Here is a 21,206-nt window from a genome sequence, read left to right on the forward strand (position 1 = left end):
TACAAGAAGAGAATGGAGTTTTTTCAAATGTGGTAGTACAGAAGTGTGTTCAAGTTTAGAGGGTAGCTCGAATAATTAGTGAAGAGCTACTGAATCGATATGACCAGAAAAGAAGTGTGTGGCGTAACCTGATTTAAAAAACGATCGGTTGATAGGAGATATATGAATGCGTCTTGGAATAGTCTATTTGGCAACGAAGAGAAGTGTCGGAGGACCAAAAGTGTAGGTGGAGACGATGGTTTAGTGCGGAGGTCCAAATGGAAGCAGGTTCAGTAGCTGTCTCTGCATATAAAATGCAATGCCCTGACTGACTGACTCACCATCGCCCAGGCCAAACTGCTACGGTTAGAAACTTGAAATATGGGGAAGGCGTCGATCTGACACTGCACGCGTCGTTTAAGACGGGGTTTTTCAAAATTCTAACCCTAAGGGAGTCGAACAGATATGAAGGGTTTTCTGAAGAAGGTCGCTATTAAGGCTATTTTGAAGCTAGACGTACAAAAATTGGTATTTGGTTTCTTGGCCAGAAATAAAGAAATACGTGTTTCAGCATTTTTGGAAATTTAACCCATTGGGGATTAAATAGTGGGTGAATGCTTGTTTTGAAAATGTATCACTATTAAGGAACTATTAAAGTACTTTTTAAAGCTACATCTATGGACACTGGTATTTGACTTCTCGGTTACTAGTAAAACAATACGTGTTTCAGTGTTTTTGGAAATTCTGCCCCTGTTGTTGTTGTTGTTGTTGTTGTTGTGGTCTTCAGTCCTGAGACTGGTTTGATGCAGCTCTCCATGCTACTCTATCCTGTGCAAGCTTCTTCATCTCCCAGTACCTACTGCAACCTACATCCTTCTGAATCTGCTTAGTGTATTCATCCATTGGTCTCCCTCTACGATTTTTACCCTCCACGCTGCCCTCCAATGCTAAATTTGTGATCCCTCGATGCCTCAGAACATGTCCTATCAACCGATCCCTTCTTCTAGTCAAGTTGTGCCACAAGCTCCTCTTCTCCCCAATTCCATTCAATACCTCCTCATTAGTTATGTGATCTACCCATCTAATCTTCAGCATTCTTCTGTAGCACCACATTTCGAAGGTTCTATTCTCTTCTTGTCCAAACTATTTATCGTCCATGTTTCACTTCCATACATGGCTACACTCCATACAAATACTTTCAGAAACGACTTCCTGACACTTAAATCTATACTCGATGTTGACAAATTTCTCTTCTTCAGAAACCCTTTCCTTGCCATTGCCAGTCTACATTTTATATCCTCTCTACTTCGACCATCATCAGTTATTTTTCTCACCAAATAGCGAAACTCCTTTACTACTTTAAGTGTCTCATTTACTAATCTAATTCCCTCAGCATCACCCGACTTAATTCGACTACATTCCATTATCCTCGTTTTGCTTTTGTTGATGTTCATCTTATATCCTCCTTTCAAGACACTGTCCATTCCTTTCAACTGCTCTTCCAGGTCCTTTGTTGTCTCTGACAGAATTAAAATGTCATTGGCGAACCTCGAAATTTTTATTTCTTCTCCCTGGATTTTAATACCTACTCCAAATTTTTCTTTCGTTTCCTTTACTGCTTGCTCAATATACAGATTGAATAACATCGGGGAGAGGCTACAACCCTGTCTCACTCCCTTCCCAACCACTGCTTCCCTTTCATGCTCCGCGACTCTTATAACTGCCATCTGGTTTCTGTACAAATTGTAAATTCTGACCCTGAAATTGGGGGTGAGATTTTTTATGAAAATATCATAAGAAAGCAGTTTTTAAGCTAACTTTATGAAAATTTGTTTTTGGCTTCTCTGTTAGACGTAAGACTTACGCATGTCATCCCCTAAGGGGGTGAAATAGGGGGTGAAACGTTTTATGAAAATACTTCGCTGTGAAACCATTTTTAAAGCTAAATCTTTGAAAACGTGTTTGGCTTTCAGTCAGAGATGAAAAAATACGTATTTCACTGGTTTTGAAAATTCAGTCCCTTAGCGCCAGACTGATTTACTGACTCATCAACGCCCTGCCTAAACTGGCAAAGGATAGAAACTTGAAGTTTGGAGAAGGTGTGTGGGCATCCTTTAAGAAGCTATTCTCCGAAATTCTACTCCTGAAGTGAAACAATGGATGAATGGCCTTTGGAAAATATGTCGCTATTAACAAAATTTTGAAGCAGAGACTTCAGTCATCAGTAATATATTCCCCTACACTATTTACAACAGTCTACCAACTCTGACGTAGCTTTTCGATTCCGCAGCTGTGGTAACCACGTGGTTTTGAGGCGAAAAACTCGTCGAGCCATGTTCGGATCGCATTTTCAACCGGAAAGTAAGTTCCTCGAATGTTGTTCGATAAAGAGCGGAAAAGGCGAAAATCTGAGGGAGCAAGACAGGTGAATATGGGAAATATGCAATGACTTCCCAACTCAACTCCTGTATGGTGTTTTTTGTCAGTCTAGCAGAATCGTGGAGTGGTATAACTTCATGAAGTCTTCCTGGTAGTTATTCTTGGATTGCGTCTGCAAGACGTCTCAGTTGTTGACAATAAATGTCAGGAGTGACAGTGAAACCTCGGGGATGAAATTCGTACTACGGCACACCGTCGCTGTTCCACCAGATGCATAACACTAGCTTCTGCGGATGCGCGCAGGTCCTTGTTCGAGGAATTGCTCCTCTGTTTGGCCTCAAATATTTCTTTCTTTTCCCGATTTTAGCATAAACACAGCATTTCCCATCACCAGTAAAGATACAGGATAGGACTGGTCGGTGTTGTTCACGAGGAAAACTGAAGACGAGCAAGCAGAGATGGGCGTCTCCTAAATTTTGTTGTTTTGGCTTAGAGCATGCAATACCCAAACGCCCGATTTTTGCACCTTTTGCATTGCATGCTAATGTAGCACGATTGCAGAATAATCACAGTCCACCACATTTGAAAGTTCTAGAGTACATTGACGTGGAACATTAAGGATTAATGGGTTTAACAGATCTTAACCTGAAGGTCTAGCGAATCAATAAACGAGAAAACCATTTTCTTGCCGTATTATGTCCAATTGCAAAAAATGGCTCTGAGCACTATGGGACTAACATCTGAGGTCACCAGTCCCCTAGAACTTAGAACTACTTAAAACTAACTAACCTAAGGACATCACACACATCCATGCCCAAGGCTGGATTCGAACCTGCAACCGTAACAACAGCGTGGTTACAGACTGAAGCGCCTAGAACCGCTCGACCACTCCGGCCGGCTGTCTAATGGCATATTTTCATACACCGCGCAAATGTCTCTAGCTTCCTCCGCTGCTGTCACCCCTCACTTGAATTCAAACAGAACGATATGTCGAAAATGTTCAGATTTCTCCACTTGGAATTCCATTTTCTAGCGTCCACACTTCCACTCACTATGTCAAAATGACAATATGTAAACTCAATAGAACAGTTGTTGTTGTTTGGGGCTGTTTTTGGGGGAGACCAGACAGCGAGGTCATCGGTCTCATCGGGTTAGGCAAGGATGGCGTAGGAAGTCGGCCGTGCCCTTTCAAAGGAACCATCGCGGCATTTGCCTGGAACGATTTAGGGAAATCACGGAAAACCTAAATCAGGATGGCCGGACACGGGATTGAAACAATAGAGCATGAACTACAAATAAAAATGGCAGTCGATAAGAAAACCATAGCAACCGGAATACCAACATGCAAACAAAAAAAAAAAAAAAAAAAGAAAGAAAAACGCTACGAACTTGTGCTCCAACCTAATTATTTCAAAAAATTGGGAAGAGGTAAAATGCAGTTGAGAGTCATGTTCGTTTTGTGTGCGGGACGACCATCAACATACGTACGGTCTGTTTTCTTGAATGTCTGACAAGCAACTGTGATTTGTTTGACAAACTTGTTTGTCAAATCGGCCGAGAATCAAAATTTATTTCGAACACGTGACAGTTCGTGTTTGACAAACACAAGGACGACGGAGCACTTGCAAATAATTTGACAAACACGTGAAATCTGACTGTTTCATCGTCTAGAGCAGGGGTTCCCAAAAAAATTTTCTCGATGGCCTCCTCATCGAGCATGATTGGTATCTTGTCATACCACAGTATCCAGTACCTAGAAAAGCCAAATTAAGAGTCTTTTTATACGTTTTCTATTTTTGGTACTTAGAAAAAACATTGATATATTCATTACTGAAAAAATATTGAGCTTAAAACTTTTTCAATTTAGCCATCATCGTTATTGTTAAATTTTTGATTATTGCTCAAAATCTTTGTCTTCAAATCTGGGTGTTTAGTATAACAAATGCATTATCTTCCTCTTCATCTGCAGGCCTTTCTAGTTTTAGCGAACCGCTTTTTAACCAACGGTCCATTTTTAACTACGCGACCTGTAGCTTCCCCAAAAAAAACAACGCTTTACAAACACTACAGTTTTAATTCAGAATATTGAATATGTAAACAATACGGTCTGTGAAAGCACTGGAAATAAATTAAGAATGACCGATTGTCGTCTGAAATGCGTGTTTCTGTGTAAAGTGACTGTCAGTTGTCAGCAGTAAAGAGGCAGCTCGCGTATTCTAACGACATATAGCAGAACTATTTGCATCTATTTAATTCTAGTTTTGCGCTAGAGTGTGCTAGTGTCAGTTGGCTCTAGGAAGACGCTAGATGCTGAAGTTAGCGTTCGCTAAAGCTCTTCTCATGCAGGAAGCGGCCATAAACTATAAATCTATTATAATACGAAATATATTTCCTAAATTTTTTCATTGTAATAGCAGCTTGCGGACCCCTCTGGCATATCTCGCGGACCACCTGTTGGGAACCACTGGTGTAGGGGAGGCTTCACTGTGCTGATGCGACACAACCGACCGTAACGTCAGACGACGTCACAGCCACTACTTACGTCATCAGTGGAGTGTCACGTGACCACCTGGCTAGCAGTCCAGCACCACCCACAGAGCTGTGAAGCGACGCATGCTGCCTTTAGAGAATGTGACTAATATCTTTTCTGGCGAGCTTATACACTGCGAATAGCTCCGGTCCTAGCACTGTATCCTGAGGAAAGTTGGATACTTGTTTTGCTCCAGATGACGCCTCCGCATTAATGGAAGTAGACATGTAGAAATTATCCACGGGTTTGTAACCTCCCGTACCACAATGAGCGCACTGGGTGGAACTATCAGCGTGCCTACGGCCGCTCATGTTGTTATATACTGTTTCTGTCACGTGCTCTTCGCATTAACTCATTACCAGGTTGGGCGGCTGGGCATAATGTCTCGGCTGATGGATGTCCGTTATCTCGCGCACACTGCCGCGGGTAGCAATGCGCGCAAAGTCCGCTGAACTCGGCGCCTCCGCGATTTTAGGGGATCTCGTGGCGACTGCCTCTGCTAGGATCAAGAACGAGTCTATGCAAATGTTGTACAGAAATGCAGGTTTATCGGCGAATTTCACTGACGAAATCTGATCCGGTTATGAGCCGAATGGTGGCGCCGTGTTGCAGTTAAATGCCACCTCAAGATGGCTTGCATCCCAGAGCACCTCTGTTGCGTCGAAGCCAGTGGCCGTCAAAATGCGGTCTCGCTGCTGTAGTACACAGAGAAGTTGCAGCATTAGAAAATTGCAGCGAAATGCAGGAAGATCTGCAGCGGATAGGCACTTGGTGCAGGGAGTGGCAACTGACCCTTAACATAGACAAATGTAATGTATTACGAATACATAGAAAGATGGATCCTTTATTGTATGATTATATGATAGCGGAACAAACACTGGTAGCAGTTACTTCTGTAAAATATCTGGAAGTATGCTTACGGAACGATTTGAAGTGGAATGATCATATAAAATTAATTGTCGGTAAGGGGGTACCAGGTTGAGATTCATTGGGAGAGTCCTTAGAAAATGTAGTCCATCAACAAAGGAGGTGGCTTACAAAACACTCATTCGACCTATACTTGAGTATTGCTCATCAGTGTGGGATCCGTACCAGGTCGGGTGACAGAGGAGATAGAGAAGATCCAAAGAAGAGCGGCGCGTTCCGTCACAGGGTTATTTGGTAAGCGTGATAGCGTTACGGAGATGTTTAGCAAACTCAAGTGGCAAACTTTGCAAGAGAGGCGCTCTTCATCGCGGTGTAGCTTGCTGTCCAGGATTCGAGAGGGTGCGTTTCTGGATGAGGTATCGAATATATTGCTTCCCCCTATTTATACCTCCCGAGGAGATCATGAATGTAAAATTAGAGAGATTCGAGCGCGCACGGAGGCTTTCAGACAGTCATTGTTCCCGTGAACTACACGTGACTGGAGCAGAAAAGGGAGGTAATGACAGTGGCACGTAAAGTGCCCTCCGCCACACACCGTTGGGTGCCTTGCGGAGTATAAATGTAGATGTAGATGTAGATGGGGGGAGCCGCACGGACCGTAGCAAGGCGCCTCAAACCACACGGCTACCCCGCACGGCCTACGATTATAGCTTTTGTAAACTTACAGAGATTTTTCGACATTGTTTGAAATTCTGAAGGTAGCGGGGGACAACACACAGAGCGAAAGGCTATTTACAACTTTTACAGAGACCGTAAGGCAATTCTAAGAGTAGAGGTGCATGAAAGGGAAGCAGTGGCCGAGAATAGAGTGAGACAGGGTTGTGAACTATGTCCGATGTAATTCAATCTGTATATTGAGGAAGCACTAAAGGAAACCAAACAAAAATTTGGATGAGGCATTAAAGTTTAGGGAGAAGAGAAAGAACTTTGAGGTTTGCTGATGACTTTGTAATTCTGTCAGAGACAGCAAAGGACTTCGAAGGGCAGTTGACAGCTACACTAGTGATGACAAAGTGCCGGAGACAGCGTCTGCCGTAAAATATATAGGCGGAACTATCCAGAGCGACCTTAAGTGGAATGACCATATAAAACAGATAGTGGGAAAAGCGGACACAAGACTCAGATTCATCGGAAGAATCTTAAGGAAATGTAACTCATCCACGAAAGAAGTGGCTTGTACGCCCGATTCTTGAGTATTGTTCATCTATATGGGATCCCTATCAGGTAAGACTGATAGAGGAGATAGAGAACATCCAACGAAGAGCGGCGCGTTTCGTCACGGGATCGTTTAGCTGGCGAGAGAGCGTTACGGGGACGCTAAACAAACTCCACTGGCAGACGTTACAAGAGAGGCGTGTGCATCACGGAGAGGTTTACGTCTGGAATTTCGGGACAGCACTTTTCGGGAGGAGTCGGACAACATATTACTTCCCCTCACATACATCTCGCGTACCGACCACGAGGAGAAAATTCGAGAAATTTCAGGCAATACAGAGGATTACCGACAATCATTCTTCCCAAGCACTATTCTAGAGTGGAACAGGGTTGTAGGGATAGGGTAGTGGTACCGAAAGTACCCTCCGCCACACACCATTAGGTGGCTTGCGGAGTATGATGTAGAACAGAATAGACAGCCTCTTGAAATGAAGATAGAAGGCGAGCGTCAAAGAAGCAAAACAAGGATATTGGAATGTAGTAGAATTAAATTAGGTGATTCTGAGAGGATTAAGTTGGGAAACGGATCACTTGCAGTAGTAGATGAGTTTTGCTGTTTCAGCGGCAAAGTAACTATAATGGCCGAAGTAGAGAAGATATAAAAATGTTGATTGTCAATGGTATGGAAAGCATTTCTGAAGAAGAGAAATTTGTTAACATGGAATGTAGTGCTATGAAGTCTTTTCTGAAGTTATTTCTCTGGAGTGTAGCCGTGAACGGAAATGAAACATGGGACATAAACAGTTTAGACAAGAGGAGTCTAGAAGCTTTTGAATTGTGGTGTTACAGAAAAATGCTGAAGATTGGACAGGTAGATAGTGTAACTAATGAGTAGGTACTGACCAGAATTGGGGAGAGAAGAAATATGTGGCACAACTTGATTAAAACTAGGGGTCTGTTGATAGGACACATTTAGTATTGGAGGGAAGTATGCGGGGTAAAAATCGTAGAGGCAGACCAAGAGATGAATACAGTGTGATGGTTCAGTGGGATGTAGGTTGCAGCAGTTACTCAGAATGAAGAGGCTTGCACGGGATAGAGCAGCATGGAGAACTGCATGAAACCAGTCTTCGGGCTGAAGAACACAACAGCCGCAGCTAGTATGTTTGTGGCTCCAAACATAACAATTTAAGTAGGTTACAATTAGTAGTAAGATCTCTACACATCCGTCCCAGGTGGCGGCTCACAATTTCGGTACTGGTTCTTGAGCAAAAACTTTTCACGACCACTGAATGAAGTGCATGTTCACGTAATAATTTTGTCCGGATGAACCAGCGCAATAAAGAGACCTAAATAGAAACTCCTGAAAATATAAGTTTGCCAGTATAGAAGTTATTACTGGGGTCTTAGATTTACAATGTTCGTGGGCTGCTACGGGCATTAATAAAACAGTTGAACACAAAACATTAGCCGGCCGCTGTGGCGGAGCGGTTCTAGGCGCTACAGTCTGGAACCGCGCGACCACTACGATCACAGGTTCGAATCCTGCCTCGGGCACGGACGTGTGTGATGTTCTTAGGTTAGTTAGCTTTAAGTAGTTCTAAGTTCTAGGGGAGTGAGACAGAAGTTAAGTCGCATAGTGCTCAGAGCCACTTGATCCATTTGAGTCACAAAACAATAACCCAAAAAAATAGTGCACTGTGCAATACGATTAAGGGGTCACTTTCTCGAAACCACGTATCTGGCTCCCACTGCGACGTAGAAGCTTTAAGTTTCGCACAAATGTGCCTACAACGCTCCTCTGTACTGGTGTCGAAGTTATGCGGTTGCATCGTCACCTTCGGGCTCGGCGACACTTCAGAGGGCAAGGTGTCGAACGTGCGAAAAAAAGGCCACACGTCAGAATTTCATGTGAGATGTAAGGTGGGTTAATGACGACTGACGCCTAATTTCACCACAATTTTCCGCATCGCCACTGTGGACATGAAACTGGATGGAAACGTCATCGCACACCCTGTTACCCACCTTTCATCCCATCTTTTGAGACTTCTTCAATGAAAGTCGGAATCGCGATGCCCAACGTTGAAATCATGCGATTTTCTTACGAGTAACCGAGGACAACGTTTCAGTCACATTGCTCGCTTAGAATTGACACGAAAAGGCCTCAGGGTGTGGCATAAAAGGCGTCAATGAAAGTATCTCTTTCGTTGGGAGCTGATTCCCACACTTCGACAGTTGGCAGTGCAGTGAGTAACAGGCCGAAGTTCGTGATAACCTTTGACACAACCAACTCTACCTGGACTATACATATGATTTTGGATGGGGTCCGCCTTTAGCAAAACACAATTTTGTTTTCTATCGCAAACATGTTTCACTGCAGTTGGAGCATCATCAGTGGATTTTTTATTTTATGGCTGTTAAACATGAGGAATGTTCTATACTGTTTATATACTTGCAAATATTAGTTTTAAAATCGTAATTACAGATTTTTGAAGAGCATATAAAATTATGTATTCATACCTTCTTACCACATAATCTGGTTTTCCTGCTGTACAATTTTTAAATAGCGTATGTTTTCTTTTACATTTCGTCATCTCTAACGATATGCATCTTAATGTAGACAAAATATTTACAAAAAAATTACGATTTCTAAACTGTTATGGCTATGCCTGAAATTAATAAATTTTTTGTGAAAGTTTGTGTTTTTGTGTGTATGTGTTCAAAACAACCGCCAATGACATCTTCAACTGTTCCAATGTCAGCCATCTTGTTTCCACACCTTCAACTTTTCCACTGTCCGCCATCTTGTTTTTACAGCTGATAAGCAGAAATTGGCGATGAAGAGGACAAGGAAAAAAGGAAACATAAGTGAAACATAATGTAAACACACACACACACACAACCTTTCACAAAAAATGAATTAAGGCATAGCCATAACAGTTTAGAAATCGTAACTTTTTGTAAATATTTTGTCTACATTAAGTTGTATATCGTTGCAGATGACTCTTATGTTTAACAGCTATAAAATAAACCCACTGATGATGCTGCAAATGCAGTGAAACATGTTTGCAATAAAAAACAATATTGTGTTTTGGTATATGTGGACCCCATTCAAAAACATATGTATTGTTAAAGCAAATACAGACAAAACAGCTTCAACCTCAAGATGATTATTTGCTGGGCTATTCAACCCTTCTCTAAAGACACCATGGTCCAGCAACCTCACTGAACGTGATAACACCCCTCTGGAGCACAGTGTGACAGCAATTTTTTGCTCTGGTGTACAGGGTGGAACTATTAGAAACCCTTCAACACCATTCGACTAAATCTGAACGTGATCTGAACCAGTGAAATGTTCTTATGATTTTTCAGTCCTTCTGTTTCGCCACCCCTATGGTGTGACCTTGAGGTGGTGGGGGCAGGGAGGAGGGGGCAGAACATTAACATATGTGTGGCTAAAGCGGCAAAGAGTCCCCTACAACCACCCAGTTCAGTAAAACCCTTGATGCCACTCGCTCACTTTTGTTGAACCCTTTATAGACCTGCTGTACCGGAACAACACATGAGAAGTCCCAGGCGCCTACAGGCAGGCAACCCTCTAGCAACCCTGCGATTCTAAGTGCCTAATACCAGGGGCTAGAGCAACAGCTTTGCCTGCCTCCAGATGCCTACTACTCCAGCAAGCACTGTCTCTCTACACGTACATTTTTAAAGCGCTTATCAAAAGTGGGCAAGTGGCATCAAGGTTGTAGACAAACCGCGTGGTCTTAGAGAGACACTTTGTCGTTTTATTCGCACATTTGTCAATGTTGCAACCCCATCCCTACCCCCCAGCCCCTGTAATCATAACACAGGCGGGCGCCGAACACAAGGACTGTGAAAGCACAAGCATCCTTGCTTTAAAATTTTGTCCGGTGGTTTTGTACGGGTCCTAGTGGTTGCACCCTGTTTTCCTTCTTTTTATTCTCTTGGGCCAATCTTTTCACCTCAGAGTAGCATTTCCTACCTACATCCTCAATTATTTGCTGGACATATTCCAATCTCCATCTCTGTCTACAGTTTTTACCCTCTACAGCTTCCTCTAGTAACATGGAGCTTATTACCTGATGTCTTAACATTTGTCCTATCATACTGTCCCTTCTTCTTGTCAGTGTTTTCCATATATTCCTTTGGTTCGTTGGTTGTTTCGGGGAAGGAGACCAGACAGCGAGGTCATCGGTCTCATCGGATTAGGGAAGGACGGGGAAGGAAGTCGGCCGTGCCCTTTGAAAGGAACCATCCCGGCATTTGCCTGGAGCGATTTAGGGAAATCACGGAAAACCTAAATCAGGATGGCCGGACGCGGGATTGAACCGTCCTCCTCCCGAATGCGAGACCAGCGTCTAACCAATGCGCCACCTCGCTCGGTCATATATTCCTTTCTTTGTCGATTCTGGAGAGAACCTCCTCACTCCTTACATAATCAGTCCACCTGATTTTCAACATTCTTCTGTAGCGCCACATCTCAAACGGTCCCAATCTCTCCTGTTGCGGTTTCACACAGTCCATGTTTCACGACCATTCAATGTTGTACTCCAAACGTACATTCTAAGAAATTTATTCCTCAAATGAAGGCCTATATTTGATACTACTAGACTTCTTTTGGCCAGGAATGCCCTTAATGCCAGTGCTAGTCTGCTTTTGATGTCCTCGCTCCATCCATCATTGGTTATTTTGCTCCCTAGGTAGCAAAATTCCTTAACTTCATCTACTGACCACCAATCCTGATGTTGAGTTTCTCGATGTTCTCAATTTTGCTACTTCTCATTACTGTCGTCTTTTTTCGATTTACTCTCAGTCCGTATTGTGTACTCAGTAGACTGTTCATTCCATTCAGGGGATCGTGTAACTCTTCTTCAGTTTCACTCAGGATAGCAATGTCGTCAGCGAATTGTATCATTGATATCCTTTCACCTTGAATTTTACTTCCACTCCTGAACCTCTCTTTTATTTCCATCATTGCGTCTTCGATGTACAGGTTGAACCGTAGGTGCGAAAGACTTCATTCCTGTCTTACACCCTTTTCAATCCGAGCACTTTGAGCTTCGTCGCCCATTCGTATTATTCCCTCTTGGCTCTTGTACATATTGTATATACCAGGTGATCAAAAAGTCAGTATAAATTTGAAAACTGAATAAATCACGAAATAATGTAGAGAGGGAGGTACAAATTGACACACATGCTTGGAATGACATGGAGTTTTATTAGGGCCAAAAAAATACAGACGTTCAAAAAATGCCCGACAGTTGGCGCTTCATCTGATCAGAATAGCAATAATTAGTATAACAAAGTAAGACAACGCAAAGATGATGTTCTTTACAGGAGATTCATAGGAAGAATTCTAAGAAAATGTGACTCATCGACGAAAGAAGTAGCTTACAAAACGCTTGTTCGTCCGATTCTTGAGTATTGCTCATCAGTATGGGACCCTTACCAGGTTGGATTAATAGAAGAGATAGACATGATGCAGCGAAAAGCAGCGCGATTCGTCATGGGGACATTTAGTCAGCGCGAGAGCGTTACGGAGATGCTGAACAAGCTCCAGTGGCGGACACTTCAAGAAAGGCGTTACGCAATACGGAGAGGTTTATTATCGAAATTACGAGAGAGCACATTCCGGGAAGAGATGGGCAACATATTACTACCGCCCACATATATCTCGCGTAATGATCACAACGAAAAGATCCGAGAAATTAGAGCAAATACGGAGACTTACAAGCAGTCGTTCTTCCCACGCACAATTCGTGAATGGAACAGGGAAGGGGGGATCAGATAGTGGTACAATAAGTACCCTCCGCCACACACCGTAAGGTGGCTCGCGGAGTATAGATGTAGATGTAGATGTAGAAATGCTCAATAAGTCCACCATCATTCCTCAACAATAGCTGTAGTCGAGGAATAATGTTGTGAACATCACTGTAAAGCATGTTGTCTTTCAGCATCCCTAGAGATGTCGGTCGATTACGATACACTTGCGACTTCAGGTAACCCCAAAGCCAATAATCGCACGGACTGAGGTCTGGGGACCTGGGAGGCCAAGCATGACGAAAGTGGCGGCTGAGCACACGATCATCACCAAACGACGCGCGCAAGAGATCTTTCACGCGTCTAGCAATATGGGGTGGGGCGCCATCCTGCATAAACATCGTACGTTCCAGCAGGTGTTTATCAGCCAGGCTGGGAATGATGCGATTCTGTAACATATCGGCGTACCTCTCACCCGTCATGGTAGCAGTTTTGCTGTCCAGCGCCATCTGTCGGACATTATGTGAACTTTGTTTTTTTTTATTCTAATAAAACCTCATGTCGTTCCCATAATGTGTGTCAATTATTACCTTTCTATCTACATTATTCCGTGGTTTATTAAATTTTCAAATTTATGCAGACTTTTTGATCACCCTGTATATGTCCTATCGTCCTGTCCCTTGTTCTTGTCAGTGTTTTCCACATATTCGTTTCCTCTCCGATTCGGCGCAGAACCTCCTCGTCCATTACCTTATCAGTCCACTTAATGTTCAGCATTCGTGTGTTGCACCACATCTCAAATGCTTCAGTTCTCTTGTGTTCCGGTTTTCCCTCAGCCCATGTTTCACTACCATACAATTCTGTGCTGCTAATGTGCATTCTCAAAATTTCCTCCTCAAATGAAGGCCCTTGTTTGACAATAGTAGACGTCTCTTGGCCAAGAATGCCCTCTTCGCCAGCGCTAGTCGACTTTTTGTGTCTTCCTTGCTTCGTCCATTATGACGATTTTTCCTGCCTAGGTCTACTCCGTGATCCCCAAGACTTTCGATCCACCCTGTACATTAGAGCATCCACCAGGGCAAAGATTGTTGTCTCATTGCACTCCAAAGGGGCGCGTTCTTCAGTGCTGTCACCGACCCACGATACCCTTAGATGAAGGTTTAATCATGGGTCATGCTGGGTAGCCGCGCAGTCAAAGGCGCCTTGCCACGGTTCGCGCGGCTCTCCCTGTCGGTGGTTCGAGTCCTCCCTCGGGCGTGGGTGTACGTGTTGACCTTAGCGTAAGTTAGTTTTAGATTAAGCACTGTCAATACTAGGGACCGATGACGTCAGCAGTTCGGTCCCGTAGGAACGAACCACAAATTTCCAAAAAAATTTAATCGTGCACGAGGTGCCGACAGGGTCAGAGGTTGTCACGAATGCCGTACTGTTCCTCATCGCACTACGAATTGTCGTTTTCGACCGCGAATTGTCGTTTTCGATCGCGAATTGTGTGGGAATCGACGCTTCAAGGGAAGGTTTGGTTCCACTGGCGCCTTTGATTCCGCTTTCTGAGGCCGTTTTGCGTCCATTCTGAGTAGCGGTGTGTCTGAAATGTATTCCTCGACCAGCCATAAGAAAAACGCGTGATTCAAAAGCGGTTCTGGCCTCCATCGCAGAGACGTCAAAGGAAGGGGTGACATCTAAGAGGGCGAGTGGCGACCTTTCTATCGGTGACACGACCAAGATGGCGTTGGGCAGAATGGTGGTGCCAGTGTGACAGCATTACCCCACCTCACACGTCACGTGAACCGAGCTGTAGTCTATTTTTCCGCACGTGTCGGCACCTTGCTGTTTGAGGCGTCACCGAACCCGTGGCTGACGTCACGGGGCGCCACACTTTTGCGCCGTTACAATGGGGGGCTGTAGGCACTTTTGAGCCAAATTTCAAACTTTTGCGTCGCAATGGGAGACAGTTTAGTGCTTTTCAAAAAGTGATCCTTTAAATGTATCGTGCAGTGTAGTTCTAGATCAGCATAACATTCAGAAGGTATAAGCTAAACGAGATTAGTATACATGGTGTCCAAAAAGTCTTTCCCTGATTACATAAATTGATAACTCAGGCTAGAAGTAAGATACAAATATGAAACTTGTGTCGAATTGTTTACAACTATCAAAGTTTTTTTCTGTTTTAGGTTCGCAGTACGTAAGTAGTGGATGGGGTGCAGTGCCCAAGAAGCCATGTTAACCAATTAGGAGAAGGCTTAGTGTGTCCTGTGCTACCATGAGAAACGATCACCAACCACAGTGCAGAGACACTTCCAGACAACATTTGGAAGGGATCCACCAGATGTCAAGAGCATTAAAGCCTGGTATGAGAAGTTCAAGAAACACAGGATCGGTTGCTGACCTTCCGAGGTCTGGTTGACCAAGAACCTCAGCAGACAGGGTGAGAGCTGTAAGGCAGTCTTTTCTGCGAAGTCCGAAGAAATCGGTGCGCAGGGCCTCACGTGAATTACAGATGCCAAAAAGCTCTCTCCATGACATGTTACACAAACGTTTATTGTTTCGTGCATACAAAGTGCAAATCGTTCAGGCCTTGTTGCCCAATGACAGTACACGTCGATATGACTTTGCGGTCGAAATGCTATCACGTATTGAAGACGATGATGGTTATCTCAGACGAATTGCCTTTTCCGACGAAGCGACCTTTTTTGTCAGTGGAGTAGAGAATCGCCATAATGTGTGCATTTGGGGTTCACAACCCCCTGGCGAGGTCAATTATCGGGCAATTCTTCTTCGCTGAGGCTACCGTCACATCTGCAGTGTATCTGGACATGTTGCAACTGTATGCTGTTCCTCAGCTGCTTCACTATCACCCCGATGTCTTGTTTCAGCAAGACAGTGTACCGCCTCATTGGGGTTTGGACGTGCGTGCCTATCTCGATATGACCTTTCCTGGGCGACGGATTGGTCGTGATGGGGCAACTGTTTGGCCTCCACGCTCTCCTGACATAACCCCATTAGACTTCTTTTTATGGGGTTATGTGTAGGACGAGGTCTACTGAACACGTGTACCAGATCTTGAAACCCTGCGGCAACGGATAACCACAGTCGTTGAATCGATCCCTCCAGTGATGTTGGCTAATATGTGGACGGAAATTGAATGTCGCCTAGATGTGCTACGTGCTACCAAGGGTGCTCATGTGGAAGTTTACTGATGTGTGAAAAAAACTTTGATAGTTTGTAAACAATTAGACACCAGTTTCATGTTTGTATCTTACTTCTAGCCTATCAATCTATGTAATCAGGGAAAGACTTTTCGGACACCCTGTACAATAAATCGAGTACTCTTTCAAGTCAGTTAATTTTTAAAAATAAACGGTCGATTTGAAGGTCAGTCCCCAGATATCAGTATCCTAAAGCAATACGACTCAATTCACAAAAACGTCGCATTTGAAACTAATAACTACAAAAAATTTTGAATTTATTTACACAGTTGCTGCTAGCTGGATGCACAGTGCAGAAGTCTAAATTCTGAAGTCTTTGGTAGGAACTTTTTATTGTACTTTAATTTAAATTCAATATTTCTTTTCTTATCTTAGAAAATAGATTAAGGAACGGCAAACCTACGTTTCTAGCATTTGTAGACTTAGAGAAAGCTTTTGACCATGTTGACTGGAATACTCTCTTTTAAAATTCTGAAGGTGGCAGGGGTAAAATACAGGGAGCGAAAGGCTATTTACAATTTGTACAGAAACCAGATGGCGGTTATAAGAGTCGAGGGGCACGAAAGGGAAGCAGTGGTTGGGAAGGGAGTGAGACAGGGTTGTACCCTATTCCCGATGTTATTCAATCTGGATACTGAGTAAGCAGTAAAGGAAAGGAAAGAAAAATTCGGAGTAGGAATCAAAATCCATGGAGAAGAAATAAAAACTTTGAGGTTCGCCGATGACATTGTAATTCTGTCAGAGACAGCAAAGGACTTGGAAGAGCAGTTGAACGGAATGCACAGTGTCTTGAAAGGAGGGTATAAGATGAACATCAACAAAAGCAAAACGAGGATAATGAATGTAGTCCAATTAAGTCGGGTGATGACGGAATTAGATTAGGAAATGAGACACTTAAAGTAGTAAAGGAGTTTTGCTATAAGGGGAGCAAAATAACTGATGATGGTCGAAGTAGAGAGGATATAAAATGTAGACTGGCAACGGCAAGGAAGGCGTTTCTGAAGAAGAGAAATTTGTTGACATCGAGTGTTTGATTTAAGTGTCAGGAAGTCGTTTCTCAAAGTATTTGTATGGAATGTAGATGGGTCGATCACATAACTAATGAGGAGGTATTGAATAGAATTGGGGAGAAGAGACGTTTGTGGCACAACTTGACAAGAAGAAGGGATCAGTTGGTAGGACATGTTCTGAGGCATCAAGGGATCACCAATTTAGTATTGGAGGGCAGCGTGGAGGGTAAAAATCGTAGAGGGAGACCAAGAGATGAATACACAAAACAGATTCGGAAGGATGTAGGTTGCAGTAGGTACTGGGAGATGAAGAAGCTTGCACAGGATAGAGTAGCATGGAGAGCTACATGAAACCACAACAATAACAACATTTCTTAATAAATATAAATTTCAAATTACATATATTATTATTGCTATTGTTAAATCCTGCCTAGTCGTCGGAGTTTTATTACAAAATGAACAAATACAATACTTAACTTTGTGTTACACATATGTAACGCAAGCAAGGGGCGACATAGAAAATAAGCAACATTCTCAATATAGATAGATAGATATTCAGCGATGACAGGCCCTGCAGTCCATGCGCTGCTTCCACAGACTGCCTCCACTCCTTCCTGTTTTGCGCCCGGTTCCTCCAGGTGTCATCATTTCCCAGGGCTGCTAGGTCCTTCGCCAGGTCGTCCATCCAGCGCTGCCTCGGTCGTCCAGTGGGGCGTTTGGTGTCTGGTTTCCCCGCTAGTGCCATCTTCACCTGTCTTCCATCTGGCATACGGGCTACATGGCCCACCCATTGCATTCTTTTGCTCGTTATCTTCTGTAGGATAGTTGTCGCATCAGAATGTAGATTTCCTCGTTTTTCCTCCTCCTCCATTCTCCGTTATCTAAAACTAGTCCCCATATCTACCTCATTACTCTTCTTTCAAATATTAATAGTTTTCCCTTTTCTCGCTTAGTCGTGTTCCATGTTTCTGAACCGTACATTACTGCTGGGCATATTACTGTGTTGTAGATTTCATCTTAGTGTTCACTGAGATCGATTTAGAGGCAAGCGTCTGTCTGAGGGTATGCATGCATTTCGTCCCCACTGCTATTCTTTCCTTGATGTCCATTTTTATGTCGTTGTCCGTGGTAAACAACGATCCCAAGTATTTGAACTGGTCTAGGATATATATAACTATATATGACGGTAGTATCTGTTCCCGAAAGAACAGTTACCGTCGATGACCATGCAGCTTTGCTAGAAATGAAATATTAATTAAATAGACACCCTAGCTGCAAGCAGGCGTTGATACACTACCGTCATATATAGTTAAAAATGTGGGTTCCCGGCCTTTGACCTTCTTGTGCGAACGCACACGCTATGCCCACACTCGTACGGGACTTGGTAGATTAATCTGCCACGAGTAATGAGTATGATGGGCAAACATCTATTAGGCGCACTACGAATGTAGTGTTGTGGACATGTTGGGAATGTGGATCTCACGGGGAGCGTGCAAGGGATAAGTCCCTGCAGACGCATTATCCTCTGTGCCCGCGGTGGCTCAGATGGATAGAGCGTCTGCCATGTAAGCAGGAGATCCCGGGTTCGAGTCCCGGTCGGGGCTCACATTTTCAACATGTCCCCAATGAAGTGTATCAACGCCTGCTTGCAGCTAGGGTGTCTATTTAATTATCATTTCATTTAGGATATATATATATATATATATATATATATATATATATATTGCTGTTCGACTGGGCCGCGACCAGTCGGGCGCGTCGCTTACGTCCACAACGCATTGGGGTCGATGTCGTCGCGTTGTCGTCCTGGAGAGCGGTCCGTCAGCGTGCGACTGGCTGACGTCTTCGCACAGATTACGCAGTAACAGCTATTACTATTATTCGAATTTTGCCAATAACTGATTCATTCCATCATATTCTATTCCTTTTTTCCTCCCCATACTACTTCTTGCTCTCTGCTATTGTCTTCATTCTTCTGTCCATGTCGCCCCGCTCTACTTTTGTGTTTTCTTCTGAAAACTATAATGTATGGCCGCGAATCGGTTAAAGCCGCTTACTGTACTGTGTCCAGGATACTGTGGCAGGAGCGTTGTTATTTTCTACGTACATAAACTATCTGGTAGACAGGGTAGGCGGCCGTCTGCAGCTGTTTGCTGATGCTGCTGTGGTGTATGGGAATGTCACGTCGTCGAGTTATTGTAGGAAGACACAAGATGACTTACACAAAATTTCTAGCTAGCTCCAAATAGCCCGCCGCTGTGTCCGAGCGGTTCTAGGCGCTTCAGTCCAGAGCCGTGCTTCTGCTACGGTCACAGGTTCGAATCCTGCCTCGGTTTCTATGTCTAGAGGACTGATGACCTCAGATGTTAAGACCCATAGTGCTTAGAGCGCTAAATGTAGAAAAGCGTAAAATAATGCAGACGACTAGGAAGAACAAACATATAATGTTCGAATACAGCATTAGTACTGTGCTGTTTGACATAGTTACATCGGTTAAATGTCTATGCGTAAATAGCGGGACCCATTCTTGAGTACTGTTTGAGTATTTGCGATCCGCACCACGTCGGATTAAAGTAAGACATCGAATCTATTCAGTGGCGAGCTGTTAGGTTTATTACGGGTCGGTTTGAAAAACACGGAAGTATTACGGAAATGCACCAGGAACTCAAAGGGGGATCATTGGAGCGAAAGGGACGCTCATGCCGAGGAAAGGTAGCGAGAAGGTTTAGAGAACCGGCATTTGAGGCTCACTGCAGAACAATTATACAGCTGCTGACGAACATTTGGCTTAAGCACCGTGAAGATTAGGGATGTTGGAACTCGCACGGAAGGATATAGACACTCGTTTTCCCTTGCTCTATTTGCGAGTGGAACAGGAAAGGAAATGACTAGTATTGGTACAGGGTACCCTCCACCGTGCACCATACGGTGGCTTGTGAAGTATGTATGTAGACGTAGGAGAGATACTCAACACTGACTACAGCGTGCCGCTACTTGTACGTACCGGTCAACAAAACACTACACTTGCTGTACTGTGTCTGTACAGTGAGGCATACGCAATTCTTCCTGTTGACGCAAAATGAAGGAAGTCAAGAAGGGCGAATACAAATTCCAACAGTGCCGACAGGAAACTTTAAGTCTGGAGCACAAAAAGTGCAAATGAAGGGTTTATTTCAATAGTGGTACAAGTCCATTACCTCCACTTTTCTGTCTACAATGCTTCTGAAATTAATGAGCCAAACAAACATATAGAAAGGTTCATCTCTGGCAAGAAGCCATATGCTTGAATATTTCTGGTATCTCAACTGCAGATTTTTCAGCGCTCATTTAACTTCACGATTCTGTATGTCAATATGAACTAAAACGGACTTGTACCACTATTGAAATAAGCCCTTCAAATGTATACGTGCAGCTGTATTTTATGATCTAACTCAAATATCGGTCGACACATCCTATACAATGTAAAAAAAAAAAAAAAGTCTTATGATAAGGATTACCATTAAAAGGTACGGAACAGTTACCGACGAGAAAGGCTATAATTAACCCATTAAGATGTATACCTCTTTTCGTCACCTCGCAGTACAAATCTTCCTATTATAAATTACTTATAAGTACCATCCAATGAAAACCAATACATCTGACGAAATATCGTTTATTTAAGATATAGCGTTGTTTCAATTGGCTATACGAGTTCAGCCTACAACCCCTTAACGAGTGAAATATGTTAAATTGGTCAAAAACGTTGAACATTTTTTGCCTTCAGATAGGTCCGTAGAATTTCAGAAATATTGTCTCCAGTTTTCATAGTTCAATTTTAGCTACAAATGATGTAAAGTCCGCAGCTCGTGGTCGTGCGGTAGCGTTCTCGCTTCCCGCGCCCGGGTTCCCGGGTTCGATTCCCGGCGGGGTCAGGGATTTTCTCTGCCTCGTGATGACTGGGTGTTGTGTGATGTCCTTAGGTTAGTTAGGTTTAAGTAGTTCTAAGTTCTAGGGGACTGATGACCATAGATGTTAAGTCCCATAGTGCTCAGAGCCTATGATGTAAAATCCAGCTTGTTTCAACCACTGAACTATATTTTATTATTTCCTGCCATCAGAGCAGACTTCGGTAGATTATAGAAGCCTGTGAGCACATTTACGATACGATTAATTACGATTTCTTAAAGAAATGCATACATGGCGGAATACCAAACCTGAACGACTGCTTTAATAATCTCACTTAGAAGAGATGCC

The 21,206-nt window shown here is 43.4% G+C and overlaps 1 non-coding gene across 1 annotated transcript; it reads left to right on the top strand.

The window, feature by feature from the left end:
• Positions 1-18,502: 18,502 nt before the first annotated feature.
• On the top strand, positions 18,503-18,577 carry Trnat-ugu (transfer RNA threonine (anticodon UGU)). Its single transcript has one exon. It is a non-coding gene; the product is annotated as a tRNA-Thr (tRNA).
• The last annotated feature ends 2,629 nt before the right edge of the window (positions 18,578-21,206 follow it).

The sequence above is a fragment of the Schistocerca nitens genome, chromosome 12, assembly GCF_023898315.1.
Source record: "Schistocerca nitens isolate TAMUIC-IGC-003100 chromosome 12, iqSchNite1.1, whole genome shotgun sequence".
Taxonomy (NCBI): domain Eukaryota; kingdom Metazoa; phylum Arthropoda; class Insecta; order Orthoptera; family Acrididae; genus Schistocerca; species Schistocerca nitens.